Source organism: Triticum urartu, chromosome 5A, assembly GCF_056163025.1.
Source record: "Triticum urartu cultivar PI428250 chromosome 5A, HENAU_Tu73, whole genome shotgun sequence".
In the NCBI taxonomy this organism is placed as follows: domain Eukaryota; kingdom Viridiplantae; phylum Streptophyta; class Magnoliopsida; order Poales; family Poaceae; genus Triticum; species Triticum urartu.
Genome location: NC_141877.1, coordinates 315,089,397 through 315,108,332, shown reverse-complemented (window position 1 = coordinate 315,108,332; position 18,936 = coordinate 315,089,397). Strand labels below are relative to the sequence as shown.

Here is an 18,936-nt window from a genome sequence, read left to right as displayed (position 1 = left end):
TTGCGAATGAAAAGATCTGGAATATCAAACAGAATTCCTTGAGAGATGGCCAGAAGAGCATTTCCTACGATGCCATTGATAGAATTTGGTCTGTTTGTTGGCGTGAGAGAATTGCATATGATATGAAACATCACTTTGTTGTCATAGGACAACTTCTTAGGTTCTACATCAACACATTCATCTCCGACCAAACTGGGATCCATCAGCATGTGAAGTTTTTCTTCGCACACTTCCCAATAATGCAGCCTGTGTTCTCAACCTTTTCCAAACTCACATCGAGGAAGTTTCAACCTAGCCAAAAAACGGATCTACCGAGCATTTTATCCTTTCCCTTCCAGTCATCCACTCGACAATCCATGTTGAGCTATCTCCAAGCCCTTGTGAGATGTACAATATAGCATAGAACTGATGGATTACCTCTCGATTCTAGCCATGATTAAAGCGCATGAAGCCTTTCAGAAGAGCATGCTCTATATGCTCTATGGCATGGTGGAAACAGGGTATTTCTTCGAGCTCAGCAAAGTTTAGTATCTTGTTATTGAATATTCTATTCTTGCCAAACAGGATCCGAGCATAATACACAGCTTGTTCTTCGGTCCAAAACATGGGTGACAGTGAAGTTCTTTCTCCCTCATACGGGCTGGTCCCAAAAAATGTTAGCTTTGAAAGATGAAGCTCCTGATTGAACGCAGGACCGTTTGGCCATATCTAGCGGGGAACAAGGGAAATGTTTCCTAGCGATTTTTTAGATTTTGATCATCGCTTATTTCCATGGGCTGAATATCTTTAGATGCTGGCACATTCTCATTGATTGGCTTAAGTGGAGCAGGGGGCCTTTTCATCTTCGCAGGCGCATACGGCATTGGAGCACTAGTCTGACCTTCATTTTCCATCACTGGAACTCCTTCAGCGGTATTCTAGCTATCAGGAACTAGGGCCTTTTCTTTCGGTGAACTTTCATGTGTGGGAGGCACAACAACTTTGTCGAACACTTGGGTCAGAACACCATCTTTTTCGGTCTGCTGGGGCATAACAGTCGGTACAACTTGTTCATGAGCCATATGCTCTTCATCTTTCTTTTCTTCCTGTTCTGGTTGCGAAGCAACAAAAGAAGAAGCAGGATCGACATCCATCTGGGTAGGGGCACTAGATGATATGACCGGGGTGGTATTTCCTCAGGAAGCATTTTGCTCCCCCTTAGCCTTGTCATCCTCCTTGTTGGATCCGGAGGGCTCAACTTGCATATCCTTTGATGGCTATAGAACAGCCTTATCAACCTCTGTTTCTTTATCAATTTTCTCTTCTGAGGCTAGTTGCTCAGGCTGGACATTTCCTTCATCAGGGTTGTTTAGAAAGATGTCAATAACATCAACCTCTTGAGTAGCAGAGGTAGGAATGATAATTGTCGCAGGTTCAGCTTGCTGTAGGGTTTCATCCTCATGAGCAGGGGACGGAGGTATCTGTTGCAGAGGAGTACTTGAATCAATGGGAGCATCAATTGCAACATTCCGAATACGGCGATCTTTGATAGCCTCCGGTTTGCTGGCTCTTGCTTTTGCTTGCTGATGTTTTTCTTCCTTTTCCCTTCGTTGAGTAATTTCTGCTTGACGTGCAATCTCATAATTCCTTCGGTCACACAGCTAAGAAACTTCCATCTTTAGCCATGCATTCCACTCAATCTTATTGTTCCTCATAACAGTGAGAGATTTGGTGAGCTCAAGAATGTCCTTGTTCAGGGTCTTTCTTTCAGATTCAGTATTTGCATTATTCCTCATTTGCTCGAGGGTTTTCTTGTCCTCGACAGCTTGGTTTAGATCCTTAGTAATCTCTCCCAGCTCAGCAAAATGTTTTGCTACCAGCTTGGTAACATCATCGGGAAGATCCAAACTACTCAAATCAGCTGATTTTGCATTGTAGGCAACACATTCAATAAGATCAATCATAAAATCGAAGTCATACTTATATCCCTCCATGGAAGAAGGAACACATGTTTTGGCCTTCTTGGAAGCAACAATAGCTTTCTCTTCGCAAAAGGGGCAGCAGAACCCAAAGGTTTATCTGAGACTCGAGCGGGAGCAAGCCTTGGTGACATTCTCAACAGAGGTGAAACCTTCGCTGGTGATGGAGTTTGATACGGCTTGTTAAGAAGAGCTCCCTGGTCATACATTGGTATTTCATGGCAACATCTCCATCGGAGGATTCATCAGATGAGGTAGAAGCTGCCTTCCTGGATTTTCTGGTAACTAATTTTTTTCTGGAAGCCCGAGGGGAAACCGACTTCCTTGCCTTTGTTTCCTTTCGGGCAGAGGCCCGTTCCTCCTTCTCTTGAACATCTTGCTGGGTTAACACGACATTTCTCTGTTCCACTTGATTTGTCTTTGTGGCCTTAGCTTCACGCTTGGCCTTGGCCTTTGCTCTCTTTTCCACTTCTTCGAGAAAATCAACCATTGTTTTCAATGAATCAACATGAGCATTTGCAGGAGGATGTGGCCTGATTTTCATCGTCTGGACCGAGGCAACCTTCGGCGATGCAGTCATTCTAGGGTGGAGTGAATGCGAACAAGATCTGATATTTCCTTTAGACGTTCTCATGATTGGACCATTTCTTCGGCCAGTGGCGTCGAATCTTTTGAAGCCTGTTATTTGTTTTGGTTGCGGTTTCAACTCCAGGTGGAATTTTATATCCTTCCGGGTCAGACATCTCAACCGCGGTGTTCCGCTCTCTGCCACGACCTCCCTTCTTGGGATTTCCATCATAAAACAAAGACTTTGAATCAGTGATCTATTCATCCTCTGGCTGACTGTGAGCCAATGAAATATCATCTTCTTCTTGCTCAGATTCTGACTCGGATTTCTTCTTCAGAACCTTGGGTGGCTTTGATGGTTTTCCACCACCAGTCAACTTGACTTGTTCAGCCACAACCAGTTGTTGAGGCATTTCTTCTTCTGACCCAGACTGGTCTTTCAAACTATGAGCCATGACCAATCCTGAGAGAAAAACAAAACAAGGCAAGGGAAAACAGGACAAGGTCACAAACATGCAGATAATCATTTTTTACGTAACATAGAAAGTTTTTTGGAAGTAGCGAAGGAGTCCATGGTGAACACTTAGGAAGATATCATCGACATGATTGCTATATGCCATACAGACAGAGTAACACCTATCTAATGTTTTGTCAGAACACATATGAACCCTAGATCCAAATTGACTAGTGCGAGGAAAAACTACAAACTGTACAAGTCACACCTTAGAGAAGTCGAAAGATCTATCACAAGCAAAATAAATAGTGAGAAATCACATCGGTAAAAACAACTCTAGAACAGAGGAAAGACAGGGCTAGCTCCAGATCTATGCACCCCAACTTGGAAGCAAAGATCAACTATGACAATGCGGAGGAGAGGATGTACCGCACTGACGTGACCAACGACGGCGAGGATTCACCGGAGTTGCATGGCGAGGTGCATTGTCAGCATCGCATGGAGATTGGGCTCGGGAAGAGAGCAAGATAGGGTTTGAGGATGATCTGAAGAAGAACAAAAGAAGGAGATGCATGGAGGGGGTATTTATATAGCCTGTAGGCGAAACTGCTTCCTTCGAGATCTATGGCCAAAAAGCACGGGACATTCCACATTCAATGGACGTGATCACGATCGTGAGATCGTGGGCACGTGTCAACCGTTTCCTATGAAATTCTCGGAAACTGAACGGAAGCCCGAAAGGTTTGAAGGGCAAGCACCAAAAGCAGATTAAAGTTCGAAGTTGATTTCATTCGCGATCAAGGACACCAGATTGAAATCTTGTTCAAATCAAATTGCATGTTTATGATGGACAACAAAGATCGGATGAAAAAGAATAGAGGGAAAATCATGGTCCGAGCCAAAATACTTAGGTTACGAGAGAAAATACAAAACCAACAAACACTAAGTGATTTGACATTCATACAGAACTCAAACACGACGAAAAACAAAGAAACAGAACGAATAACACAAGGAACTAGCACCAACAATCAATCTCAGGATGAAGGATAAACAAGAGGATTTCATGAGACATCATTCATCGGGATCAGGGCTCCGCAGACCCAATAAGGTCTAAACTCTAGGGTGTGTGCGAAGGATCTAGCCTAACCGCGGCTTACTGCTCGTCGCCCCATGGCTTGGCTGTGGTGAGTTCATGCGAGGAAGAAGGGGAAGTTGACACGGTGGTTTACCCAGGTTCGGGCCACCTTACGGTGTAAAACCCTACTCCTGCTTTGTGGAGGATTGCCTCGTGAGGAGGATGAGTATGAACTTGTACAAGATGGAGATGCCTCGAGAGAGCTCAATGGCCGGGGGATTCGATCCTTCTCTACCGTGGAGTCTAGTCCCTATTTATAGTGGCCTTGGTCCTCTTCCCTCATAGCTTAGGAGGGAAGGGATACCACAACGACCAATTTTGATGGGGGACAAGAGTACATCTTATCCTGACTAAAGGTGGTCTTCATCTGCAATGCTTTTGGTCGTGACGCCGTGGTGGGCTCGGCGTTGACCTTCGTCCTACATAGCTGGTGATCTTGGTCTTGTTGCACTGGAATGGAAACCTTCGGGGGATTCCTTGGGAACCCACGTACGTCTTTGCCTCCTTAGCACCAAAAGAGGAAATTCTCCTCTCATGCGCCCGCTGACGCCCGCCTGGCCTTGGTTATCATGGCTCACGTCATCGTGCGCCTCATGAGGTGAGGTGCTTGCATAGAGATCTCTGCTCCGCGCGAGGCAGCCTCGGGAGGCCGCTCCTCGGGAAGGGCTTAGTGTTGTTCTCCTCCCGGGGCGGGGGCCTCGCGAGGGTCTTGACATAGAGTCTTGTAGCTAGGCTGTACCGGACCATCGAGGGATCCACGCGCTAGGCCGCAGGTAGGTATGGGTACCCCCGATCCCAAAGCGCCAACAATAGCCCCCAGGCCCAAGGCATGCTTGGCCTGGCTTCGAGGTGAAGGCAACGAAGGGAGGACGAAGCGACGCGGTCCCTCATCGCCTGTGGGCCAGGCTTGACACATGGTGCACGACGGGAGGCGGACGCCCCCACTTCCCTATGTCACCTCGGCAACCGCCTAGGCTGGCAAAAAGCCCGGCGCGCCGGCTGCGAGGCCATCATTGCTCATCCTCATCTTGCCCTAATCCCCTTCTCTGGCCAGAATCTCCTTAGATCTAGTCATTGCGACATCTCTCCCTTCTTCCCCGAATGGCGCCTGCCGGGAAACCGAAGCCCGTGGCCCAGGTCGCGACCTCCTCACCCCGCGCGCCAACGCTCCTGGCCTCCTCCATCGTCAAGGAGGACCTCAACCCTATGCTCCCCTTGATGGCCGATGACTGTAATGAGTGGGGCGAGACCCGCATCTGGCCGAGCTCCACCACGCCCGACGATCGGCCAAAGACGTCTTCTGCTACGTCTCCAACGTATCTATATTTTTTGATTGTTCCATGCTATTATATTATCTGTTTTGGATGCTAATGGGCTTATTTATACACTTTTATATTATTTTTGGGACTAACCTACTAACCCAAGGCCCAGTGCAAATTGCTATTTTTTTGCCTATTTCAGTGTTCCGCAGAAAAGGAATATCAAACGGAATCCAAACGGAATAAAACCTTCAAGAGAGTTATTTTTGGAACAAACGTGATCCAGGGGACTTGGAGTGGACGTCAAGAAATCAACAAGGAGGCCACGAGGTAGGGAGGCGCGCCTGCCCCCCTGGGCATGCCCCCACCCTCATGGGCCCCTCGTGGCTCCACCGACCTACTTCTTCCTCCTATATATATCCATATACCCCGAAAACATCCATGAGCACCACGAAACCCTATTTCCACCGCCGCAACCTTCTGTACCCAAGAGATCCCATCTTGGAGCCTTTTCCGGAGCTCCGCCGGAGGGGGAATCAATCACGGAGGGCTTCTACATCAACACCATAGCCTCTCCGATGATGTGTGAGTAGTTTGCCTCAAACCTTCAGGTCCATAGTTATTAGCTAGATGGCTTCTTCTCTCTCTTTGGATCTCAATACAAAGTTCTCCTCGATCTTCTTGGAGATCTATTCGATGTAACTCTTTTTGCGGTGTGTTTGTCGAGATCCGATGAATTGTGGGTTTATGATCAAGTTTATCTATGAACAATATTTGATTTTTCTCTGAAATCTTTTATGTATGATTGGTTATCTTTGCAAGTCTTTTCGAATTATCAGTTTGGTTTGGCCTACTAGATTGATCTTTCTTGCAATGGGAGAAGTGCATAGCTTTGGGTTCAATCTTGCGGTGTCCTTTCCCAGTGACAGCAGGGGCAGCAAGTCATGTATTGTATTGTTGCCATCGAGGATAAAAAGATGGGGTTTATATCATATTGCTTGAGTTTATCCCTCTACATCATGTCATATTGCCTAATGCGTTACTCTGTTCTTATGAACTTAATACTCTAGATGCATGCTGGATAGCGGTCGATGTGTGGAGTAATAGTAGTAGATGCAGAATCATTTCGGTCTACTTGTCGCGGACGTGATGCCTATATACATGATCATGCCTAGATATTCACATAATTATGTACTTTTCTATCAATTGCTCGATAGTAATTTGTTCACCCACCGTAATACTTATGCTATCTTGAGAGAAGCCACTAGTGAAACCTATGGCCCCCGGGTCTATTCTCTATTATATTAATCTCCTTTCAACTAGCTATTATTATTATCTCTATCAGATCTCACTCTCGTAAGTGACCATGAAGGGATTGACAACCCCTTTATCGCATTGGTTGCGAGGTTCTTATTTGTTTGTGTAGGTACGAGGGAGTTGCGTGTAGTCTCCTACTAGATTGATACCTTGGTTCTCAAAAACTGAGGGAAATACTTACTCTACTTCGATGCATCACCCTTTCCTCTTCAAGGGAAAACCAACATAGTGCTCAAGAGGTAGCAAGAAGGATTTCTGGCGCCGTTGCCGTGGAGATCTACGCACAAGTCAAGACATACCAAGTACCCATCACAAACTCTTATCCCTCGCATTACTTTATTTGCCATTTGCCTCTCATTTTCCTCTCCCCCACTTCACCCTTGCTGTTTTATTCGCCCTCTTTTCCGCTCTCCTCTTTTTCGTTCCCCTTATCTTTTCTAGTTCGTCTCTTTTCGCTTGCTTCTTGTGTGCTTGTGTGTTGGATTGTTTGTCACGATGGCTCAAGATAATAGTAAGTTGTGTGACTTTTCTAATACCAACAATAATGATTTTATTAGCACTCCGATTGCTCCTCTTACCGATGCTGAATCTTGTGAAATTAATACTGCTTTGCTGAATCTTGTCATGAAAGATCCGTTTTTCGGCCTTCCTAGAGAAGATGCCGCTAACCATCTAAACAACTTTGTTGATTTGTGTGATATTCAAAATAATAAAGATGTGGATAATGATATTGTTAAATTGAAGCTATCCCTGTTTTCGCTTAGAGATCGTGCTAAAACTTGGTTTTTGTCTTTGCCTAAAAATAGTATCGATTCATGGAATAAGTGCAAATATGCTTTTATCTCTAAGTATTTTCCTCCCGCTAAGATCATCTCACTTAGAAACGATATTATGAATTTCATGCAACTTGATCATGAACATGTTGCACAAGCTTGGGAGAGGATGAAATTAATGATACGTAATTGCCCTACACATGGTTTGAATCTTTGGATGATTATGCAATTTTTTTTATGCTGGATTGAACTCTGCTTCTAGAAATCTTTTAGATTCGGCCGCGGGAGGCACTTTTATGGAAATCACTTTAGGAGAAGCTACTAAACTCCTAGATAATATTATGGTTAATTATTTTCAATGGCACACCGAAAGATCCACTAGTAAAAAGGTTCATGCTATAGAAGAAATTAATGTTTTGAGTGGAAAGATGGATGAACTTATGAAATTGTTTGCTAATAAGAGTGTTTCCTCTGATCCTAATGATATGCCTTTGTCTACTTTGATTGAGAATAATAATGAATCTATGGATGTGAATTTTGTTGGTAGGAACAACTTTGGTAATAACGCATATAGAGATAATTTTAATCCTAGGCCGTTTCCTAGTAATTCCTACAACAATTATTATGGAAATTATAATAATATGCCCTCTTATTTTGAATCTAATATTAAAGAATTTATTAGTTCGCAAAAGAGTTTCAATGCTTTGATTGAAGAAAAACTGTCTAAGATTGATGAGTTGGCTAGGAACGTGGATAGAATTTCTCTTGATGTTGATTCTTTGAAACTTAGATCTATTCCACATAAGCATGATATCAATGTGTCTCTCAAAGCTATGAGAATTTCCATTGATGAGTGCAAAGAAAGAACCGCTAGGATGCGCGCAAAAAAAGATTGCTTTGTGAAAGCGTGTTCTTCTAGATTTCATGATAATAAGGATGAAGATCTAAAAGTGATTGATGTGTCCCCTATTAAATCTTTGTTTTGCAATATGAATCTTGATAATAATGGGACTGGAGATGAGTCAACTTTAGTTAAAAGGCGTCCCAATGATCCAGAGATGCTAAAATTGGTAAAAGTGGGATCAGAGAGGTCAAAACTTTACATAGAAATGAACCCACTATTTTGCATTTCAAGGAATTTAATTATGATAATTGTTCTTTAATAGATGGTATTTCCTTGTTGCAATCCGTGCTAAATTCTCCGCATGCTTATAATCAAACTAAAGCTTTTACTAAACATATCGTTGATTCTTTAATGCAATCTTATGAAGAAAAGCTTGAATTGGAAGTTTCTATCCCTAGAAAAATTTATGATGAGTGGGAACCCACTATTAAAATTAAAATTAAATATCATGAATGTTATGCTTTATGTGATTTGGGTGCTAGCGTTTCCACGATTCCAAAAACTTTGTGTGATGTGTTAGGTTTCCGTGAATTTGATGATGGTTCTTTAAATTTGCACCTCGCGGATTCCACTATTAAGAAACCCATGGGAAGAATTAATGATGTTCTTATTGTTGCAAATAGGAATTATGTGCCCATATATTTCATTTTTCTTGATATAGATTGCAATCCTACATGTCCCATTATTCTTGGTAGACCTTTCCTTAGAACTATTGGTGCAATCATTGATATGAAAGAAGGAAATATTAGATTCCAATGTCCGTTAAGGAAAGGCATGGAACACTTTCCTAGAGATAAAATAAATTACCTTATGAATTCTATTATGAGAGCCACTTATGGATTGCATACCAAAGATGATAATACCTAGATCTATCCTTGCTTTTATGCCAACCTAGGGGCGTTAAACGATAGCGCTTGTTGGGAGGCAACCCAATTTTATTTTTGTTACTTGCTTTCTGGTTCTGTTTAGTAATAAATAATTCATATAGCATATGTTTGGATGTGGTTTTATGATTTTAATTAGTGTTTGTGCCAAGTATAACCTTTGGGAAGACTTGGGGAAAGTCTTTGCGATCTTGCTGTAAAAAACAGAAACTTTAGCGCTCACGAGATTTTCTGCCATTTTTTACTGGAGAGTGCGATTAGGTTGATTCTTTTTGCAGATGATTAATAGATAAATTACTCACGTCAGAAATTTATTTTTGAATTTTGTGGGTTAAATAAGTATTCTAAACCTACAAATTACTACAGACTGTTCTGTTTTTGACAGATTCTGTTTTTCACGTGTTGTTTGCTTAATTTGATGAATCTATGGCTAGTATCGGAGGTTATGAGAAATAGAGAAGTTGGAATACAGTAGGTTTAACAAAAAAATAAATAAAGAATGAGTTCATTACATTACCTTAAGTGGTGGTTTGTTTTCTTATACTAATGGAGCTCATGAGATTTTCTGTTTAAGTTTTGTGTTGTGAAGTTTTCAAGTTTTGGGTAAAGATTTGATGAATTATGGAATAAGGAGTGGAAAGAGCCTAAGCTTGGGGATGCCCAAGGCACCACAAGGTAAAATTCAAGGACAACCAAAAGCCTAAGCTTGGGGATGCCCCGGAAGTCATCCCCTCTTTCGTCTTCTTCTATCGGTAACTTTACTTGAGGCTATATTTTTATTCACCACATGATATGTGTTTTGCTTGGAGCGTCTTGTATGATTTGAGTATTTGATTTTTAGTTTACCACAATCATCCTTGATGTACACACCTTTTGGGTGAGACACACATGAATTGGAGTTTATTAGAATAGTCTATGTGCTTCACTTATATATTTTGAGCTAGATAATTTTGCTCTAGTGCTACACTTACATCTTTTTAGAGCATGGTGGTGGTTTTATTTTATAGAAATTATTGATCTCTCATGCTTCACTTATATTATTCTGAGAGTCCTTTAGAATAGCATGGTAATTTGCTTTGGTTATGAAATTAGTCCTAATATGATAGGCATCCAAGATGGGTATAATAAAAACTATCATAGAAAGTGCATTGAGTACTAGGAGAAGTTTGATACTTGATAATTGTTTTGAGATATAAAGATGGTGATATTAGAGTTGTGATAGTTGAGTAGTTGTGAATTTGATAAATACTTGTGTTGAAGTTTGCAAGTCCCGTAGCATGCACGTATGGTAACCGTTATGTAACAAATTTGAAACATGAGGTGTTCTTTGATTGTCCTCCTTATGAGTGGCGGTCAGGGACGAGCGATGGTCTTTTCTACCAATCTACCCCCCTAGGAGCATGTGCATAGTGCTTGGTTTTTGATGACTTGTAGATTTTTGCAATAAGTATGTGAGTTCTTTATGACTAATGTTGAGTCCATGGATTATACGCACTCTCACATTTCCATCATTGCTAGCCTCTTCGGTACCGTGCATTGCCCTTTCTCACCTTGAGAGTTGGTGCGAACTTCGCCGGTGCATCCAAAACCTGTGATATGATACGCTCTATTACACATAAACCTCCTTATATCTTCCTCAAAACAGCCACCATACCTACCTATTATGGCATTTCCATAGCCATTCCGAGATATATTGCCATGTAACATTTCACCATTTTATTTATGACACGCTTCATCATTGTCATATTGCTTTGCATGATCATGTAGTTGACATCGTATTTGTGGCAAAGCCACCATGCATAATTTATCATACATGTCACTCTTGATTCATTGCACTTCCTGGCACACCGCCGGAGGCATTTATATAGTCATATTTTGTTCTAGTATCGAGTTGTAATCATTGAGTTGTAAATAAATAGAAGTGTGATGATCATCATTCAATAGAGCATTGTCCCAAATAAAAAAGAGAAAGGCCCAAAAAAAGAAGAAATAAAAAGGGGCAATGCTACTATCCTTTTTCGACACTTGTGCTTCAAAGTAGCACCATGATCTTTATGATAGAGAGTCTCTTGGTTTGTCACTTTCATATACTAGTGGGAATTTTTCATTATAGAACTAGGCTTGTATATTCCAACAATGGGTTTCCTTGAATACCCTAGGTCTTCATGAGCAAGCAAGTTGGATGCACACCCACTTAGTTTCTTTTGTTGAGCTTTCATACATTTATAGCTCTAGTGCATCCGCTGCATGGCAATCCCTACTCCTTGCATTGACATCAATTGATGGGCATCTCCCTAGCCCGTTGATTAGCCGCGTGGATGTGAGACTTTATCCTTTTTTGTCTTCTCCACATAAACCCCCTATCATTATTCTATTCCACCCATAGTTTTATATCCATGGCTCACGCTCATGTATTGCGTGAAAGTTGAAAAAAGTTTGAGATTACTAAAGTATGAAACAATTGCTTGGCTTGTCATCGGGGTTGTGCATGATGAGAGCATTCTTGTGTGACAAAAATGGAGCATGACCAAACTATATGATTTTGCAGGGATGAACTTTCTTTTGCCATGTTATTTTGAGAAGACATGATTGCTTAGTTATTATGCTTGAAGTATTATTATTTTTATGTCAATATTAAACTTTTGTCTTGAATCTTTCGGATCTAAACATTCAAGCCACAATAAATAAAATTACATCGGGAATTATGCTAGGTCCATAGTTATTAGCTAGATGGCTTCTTCTCTCTCTTTGGATCTCAATACAAAGTTCTCCTCGACCTTCTTGGAGATCTATTCGATGTAACTCTTTTTGCGGTGTGTTTGTCGAGATTCGATGAATTTTGGGTTTATGATCAAGTTTATCTATGAACAATATTTGATTTTTCTCTGAAATCTTTTATGCATGATTGGTTATCTTTGCAAGTCTCTTCAAATTATCAGTTTCGTTTGGCCTACTAGATTGATCATTCACTACAAAAAAATACACTTCTGTGATGATACATGTTTGTCATAGTAGATTGCGTTTTTTTTCATGCATGTACATCCATGACAAATTTATGACAGAATCAAGATAGTCATACTTGTGCTATCGTAGAAGTGTTCCATGACATTACCGAAATTATCATCACGGAAGTATCCACTTCCATGACGATAAATCGCGCGTTACAGAAGTGCTTTCTCAAGGGTGACCGACACGTGGCATCCACCGTAATGGAACGCTGTTAAGCTATCGGGTCGGGTTTTGGATCCGATAACCCGTTAACATCCCCGACCAATGGGGATTTTCCACATGTAAAATCATCATTGGCTAGAGGAAACACATGTCGGCTCATCGTTGGGACAGATGTCATCCGCTCACTGGACAGAAGGCGCCTACGATACGTCTACACGTGGCACGGCCGAACAGTGGCCCATTCCTGTGAAAAGGCCGCCCGTTTGACTTGGTCAAAAGCTGGCGGGCCGGCCCATGGAAAGCCTGTTAACGACCTATTCGCATATAGCCCATTTACAGCCTGCTAACCAAAGGCCCGTTACACCCTATCCGAATTAGGCCCAGTAGCGTCATCTGGGCCATCCAATATGATTCCAGCCCGTTTTCACTTCTGGCCCATGTATAGTCCATGACGTCTTTCGGCCCATATGAGGCCCTTTGTAACTCTTGGCCCATTAGCGGCCCATGCTGAAACTGGCCCATAATGAACAGTGTATTACTTTACACCCATTAACGGCCCATGGTGAAACTAGCCCGTAATGAACAGTGTATCACTTTATACCCATTAACGGCCCATTATTCCGTTGGGCCATTTCCAACCCAAGTTAACTTTCGGGCTTCTAAGGGCCCATTTATTCTTGGGCTCATTTGCAGCATTCGGTTACTTACGGCCCGTTACTGTCATTTTCTGCTTGTGGGCCAAATTCAGCCTGTCATTACAGTCGGCCCGTTTGTGGACCGTCAGTCTGTTAGGCCATTTTCCTAGCATCACCAAATACGGCCTATTAATGACCCGTTATGGTCAGCCCATAAAACGTATGATTTCCATTACAGGCCCGTCTACGACCCATTAAAGGCCCGTACAAGACCCATAAATGAGTCAGCGGCCCATGGATCCTACGAGACGTAGAAGGCCCATGGATCCTACGAGACGTAGAAGGCCCATGGATCCGACGGCCCGTGAAGGGCCATGGTCGGGCGAGTTGGCCCCCGTTTGAACGATATAGCATATTCAAAGAATTATCCTACTCAATATTATCACCTCTAAAAACCATACACTATACAACAAAGAGATCAAGGCATAGAAAGGTAGAATAATCCTACACTATACAATAAAGAAATTACAGCTGATTATACCCATGGGGCATTATGGTTCAGCATAGGTGATAATAAAGCATACACAAACAGCAAATTACATACACTGGGCAAATACAGCTCATACATCATGGACGCGCATCAACTTAACTCCATTTGAACTATAATCTCTTCAGAAAATAGGATTGGCCGGATTCAGATAGCACAAATTTCAGTCTGCAAAATCTCCAATTCCTTCATGGTTACCTCAGTGTCTTGTTTCATTTTTTGACTCCTGCATCTAATACCTGCATGTCCAGTCTCAACTTGTTGATTATACGTTGACAATCATGTACACGTTGTCTTGCCACCTCTAGTTGATGCTCGAGAACATCAACACATTCCAATTCCAATCCATAATCATTCGGTAACGGCCATGCCACACTGCTCGCAGATCTTTGTGTTGATGTCACTTCATCCTGAAATGTTTCTGTAAGTACACATGACTAGGGCAAAAATATAGTTACAACAGTGAAGCGAACAAGACACTATTTTGTACTCCCTCCGTTCCAAATTACTCATCGCAGAAATGGATGTATCTAGAACTAAAATACATCTAGATACATCCATACCTGAGACAAGTAATTCGGAACGGAGGGAGTACTACATGGCAAAACAGGACTAACAATAATGTTACACGTCACTTTCAAAAAAAATGTTACACGTCATGAAGCATAAGCAGGTGATATTTTAAAAATTATAAAAAAGATAGTTTGTGCAGCCTGCATATAGAAATCCCTCTTAGCTCACCAGAGGAGCATGATGTTTGGGCCCAATCAAAAACACAGACAAGTTACAAATTTAGACAGCACATTGCGTACAAGTAAGCAAGCAGTTGGCCATTCTGTGCCTCAATTAAATTCTTAGGGAGCATAATGAATAGCAGAGGGTTTCATACAAACATACTATAGCAGGCAAAACTATGCAATCATTAGCGTAGTATAAACTAGATTGTGTGCCTCATGCAATGATAGTTCATTAATAGACTTTAAAGCTTCAGGCACACTTCAGTAGAGTAATTAAATGGTAAGGCCTTTAATTATGTCAACTAATAGTGATACAAGTACCGAACATCAGGCATGATTATTTCGGCATCTCATTAACTAAGAACAAATAAAGCAATTGAAAAGAGAAAATTAACTATGCCTGAAACAAACAAGGAATTGAAATGTTGAGTTGCATACAGTGACTTACCTTAGCAGGTTGAAGAGGCTCAGCGCAGCTCCTACTTCTCTTGCAAGGCTCCTTCCTAACATCTTGTACTTGGAAATCCTCAATCTTATCTTCATTGCACCCCCTCTGCAAGATGACACAAACTAGTTACTCATCTCCTTGGAAGATAAATATGCATACTTTCCAGTCTGTGAACACAAAAGAATGAGATTATAACAAAACAACACCACATAATGAAACATGCCGCATCTCTTGCACTTGCACACAATGAAATGAGCATTTACTATGTCTGCACTATGTAAAAACTAAGCATACCTTCGAACTGGATCTCCAGGTACTCTTGGAGAGCCTACTGTAGTGTACAGCCAAACCTTTATGTCACCTATGAGTTAGACAAGGCCCCACTACAACAACCCTTAGTGTTTAAATCGTTGACAAGCTCGGTTAGAGTGTTAGGTCAAGAACAGCAAGTAATAAAAATAAACAGTCCTAGTATGGCTGGCTGATGCAAACAAGCAATTGCACAGATGTGTGAGAAAATCTTACATATCAAGAAAAGAAGCAAAGAAGGAGGCTTAAAGACCATCACTTGACTGACCAGATTTAAGGGACATTTAAACATCATGTGCAACATATGAACTAACATAAACATTGCATATTCTAGATTCTACAATGGAATGCACATGTATTAGGTTATGCCATGTATGATGATGCCTAAATGTACAGATAGCAGGCAGGAGTGATTCATCATTGCATGCACAATTGAATTGCGGGTTAAGGGCCAGTTCAATTCCGCCTTTTCAGGCCATATTGTCAAAATAAGCCATGAAAGATGTAAAGAAGTCATTTTTGAGTTGTGGTCTTGGGCTTAACTAATTTCGCTTTGGAGGGGGGTGTTTCGGGTAGAACCTCACTAAAAATTGAAGGGAAGGGGAATAGTGAAATGACTCTGTTGTCTGCCTATATTACAATCAAAATGCAACTGCTGACGCCCATGTCACACCTGACCCTCAAGTAAAAACAAACACGCAAGCATTCATTGCCCTGCCCAAGCATTCATTGCCCTGCCCACTTGCATCTCCTCTCCCCTTTCCGTCTACCTTGATCCCCTGCCTGCAGCATTAGGGTTCCTCCAGCGAGCCGTCGCCACTGGTCCCATCTGGCCTGGTCCTCGATGATGCTATGTCCAGCTAGGCTACATGGCCGGCGGGTAGGGGCAAATCTCCCTGGCTGCTCCTCCCTCTGGCGCCGCCCCTCATTCTCATGGTCTCCAGTAGCTGCTCCACTTTGGTTCGGCCAACGCATTACTCCGGCGGGTGCTGCACAACTACGGCTGATGCCACACTGCGGCAGAAGGCACCTTATTCCCCCTCCCCTCCTCCCAGGACATGGCCTTGAGGTGCTGTTGAAGGATGAGCTCATCCAACAAGGTGAGGATCTCCTTTGATTTTTTGCCAAATTTTCATTCTGATCCACTATACGATGAATTGCTATGAGCTGCTTCTGCTGCTGCTATATGATGCATTGCTATGAGCTGCTCCTGCTGCTGCTATATGATGAATTGCTATGAGCTGCTGTTGTTCTATGATGAATTGCTATGAGCTGTTGCTGCTGCTATATGATGAATTGCTATGAGCTGCTGCTGCTATATGATGAGTTGCTACAAGCTGCTCCTGCTGCTGCTATATGATGAATTGTTATGAGCTGCTCCTCCTGTTGCTATATGATGAATTGCTATGAGCTGCTCCTGCTGCTGCTATATGATGAATTGATATGAGCTACTGCTGGTATATGATGAATTGCAGACTGCTGCTGCTGTATGATGAGTTGCTATGAGCTGCTGCTGCTGCTATATGATGCTTTCAGGTGGTGCTGCTATAGGATAATAACCAGCCAGTTGGACCATCAAATTTCAATAAATAATTGTTCTTCATTTAAATGTGGGTCATGCGTTCTTCGTTTAAATTAGGCAATGGGATCTCTATGGAAAACATTGACCAAAGTAGATTGTGCCAAGTAGATGGTATCTTTGTATTTGCAATTTGAGAAAATAGTGATGGTCTGTTTTCCTATCATATTAATTACCGCACTGGGTTCAATTTGTGATGTTTGCAAGTCAAATTAATTTCCATATGGGCAGCAAAATGAAAAAAATATAATGCAATCTAGACTTTCTACTGATCATACCAAAGATAAGCTGAAAACGCAATGAAAAGAACTAGTTGGCTTATTACATGGAGCTTATATTCACAGGTGCTTATTTTCTTAGGATAACTCGTAATAACTGTCCCTAAGAAACTTGGCTAATAGAACTGGCATACAAATAACATGTCACGATGATTGCAATGGAGGAGTGACGTACCATAGCACACTGTATAGGCTCACTGCCGCCTCTCCTTTTTTGCGATGTTCCATGAAATTGCCACATACATCTTGTACTTTTTCATTGTGTAACCCTATCTACAAGTTGACACGGCTAATTTCAGACATCTCTACATGATACAACATTGCATATCCCTTGCGCATATTTAAACCACCAATTAACGATTCTGTGCGTACCATAAACTAGCCATGACTCTATATGCTGGACTAGCATGCACTCTAAGGGAGCCTAATGTAGTGCACTGGAATTCCTACATGCCACCTATGATTTTGTGTAATGTACTGCCGCTGTTCCTAAATATATGTCTTTGTAGAGATTCCAGTATGGACCACATACAAATGTATATAGATGCATTTTCGAGTGTAGACTCACTCATTTTGTTCCGTATGTAGCCTATAGTGGAATCTCTAGAAAGACTTATATTTAGGAACGGAGGTACGAGGTAGTATCATGTATGACATCTACATATCTAATTTAGCAGCCAGTAGTAGAAATCATTGTCTGCACATAGGGATTACTGGTCGAAAATCCTAGCAAAGCACGCTGGCAGGCACAGAACAATACAAGAGAGAGAGACGCTTACAAGATCATAGCAATGCCTCAGTCCAGGATCTTGGTTGGCCAAGCTGTTAGATCCAGAAGAAGCATCATCCTTGTAGTTTTTGCCAGTTGCATAACAGGTAACAGCGACCGGTTAGTATATTTGAAGTACATCGGGCAGGTGATGCTGGACGGGTTTAGAGGTGACAAGTACCTAGGCCGTGGCGGGTGCTTGGCATCTCTCCAGACGGTGGGAATCAGGTTAGAAACGTCGAGGGTGATGATGCTGCGCTGGCTGTCGGGGTCCGGTAAGGAGATCTAGAACCGTCGAGTAGGGTGTTTGTGGAGCGGCTCCGGTAGGGTGGACTACGGTGTGGGCGAAGCAGATCTGTGGCCGTGGATGAGGGCGTAGGTGAAGCTGCTCTGGTGGTTGGGTTAAGGATGGTGTCGACGACGCGGACCTGCGGCCGTGGACGGGGCATCAGAAGCTGCTCCGGTGGTTGGTTTAAGGATGGTGTCGACGATGTGGATCTGCGGCCGTGGAAGGGGCGTCAGAAGCTGCTCCGGTGGTTGGGTTAAGGGTGGTGTCGACGATGAGGATCTGCGGCCGTGGACGGGGCGTCAGAAGCTGCTCCGGTAGGTTGGATGAGGGTGCGAGGAAGCGGATCTGAGGCCGTGGACTCGTGAGTTGGCAAAGCGGCCCCGGTAGGGTTGAGAATGGTATAGGCGAAGCTACTCCGGTAGGGTTGACGATGGTGTCGGCGAAGCGGCTCCGGTAGGGTTGAGGAAGGTGTCGGCGAAGCGGCTCTAGTAGGGCTGAGGAAGGTGTCGGCGAAGAGGATCAGAGGCCGTTGACGGGGGCGTCGGTGGGGCGGCTCCGGGGGGTGTGGACGAAGCGTCTCCGGTGGGGAGTACGAATGAGCCGCTGCAGATGCGCGACGGTTGACGAGAGTACCGGCGAAGCAGATCCGGCACCGTGGACAAGGCCGACACTGAATGGGTTGTGGTACAGTGGTGGATGAGCAGTCTACTTGTTTCTAGGGGAGGTGGGAGGGGTAGATGCAGCCGGAGAAGCAGATCCGGCGAGGTGGACACCGTTGGCAGTGAATGGGCTATGGTACACCGGTGGATGAGCAGTCTAGGGTTTCGAGAGGGGAGGGGAGAAAGGGCGATGAAGTACGGACGACATGATGTAAGATGCTCTAGTGCTGTGGAGTTAGTCGTTTTTGCGGGAGGGGGAGAGGA

The 18,936-nt window shown here is 43.0% G+C and overlaps 1 pseudogene; it reads right to left on the bottom strand.

The window, feature by feature from the left end:
• Positions 1-1,256: 1,256 nt before the first annotated feature.
• LOC147971205 (uncharacterized) lies at positions 1,257-2,502 on the bottom strand (annotated as a pseudogene).
• Between the last annotated feature and the right edge of the window lie 16,434 nt (positions 2,503-18,936).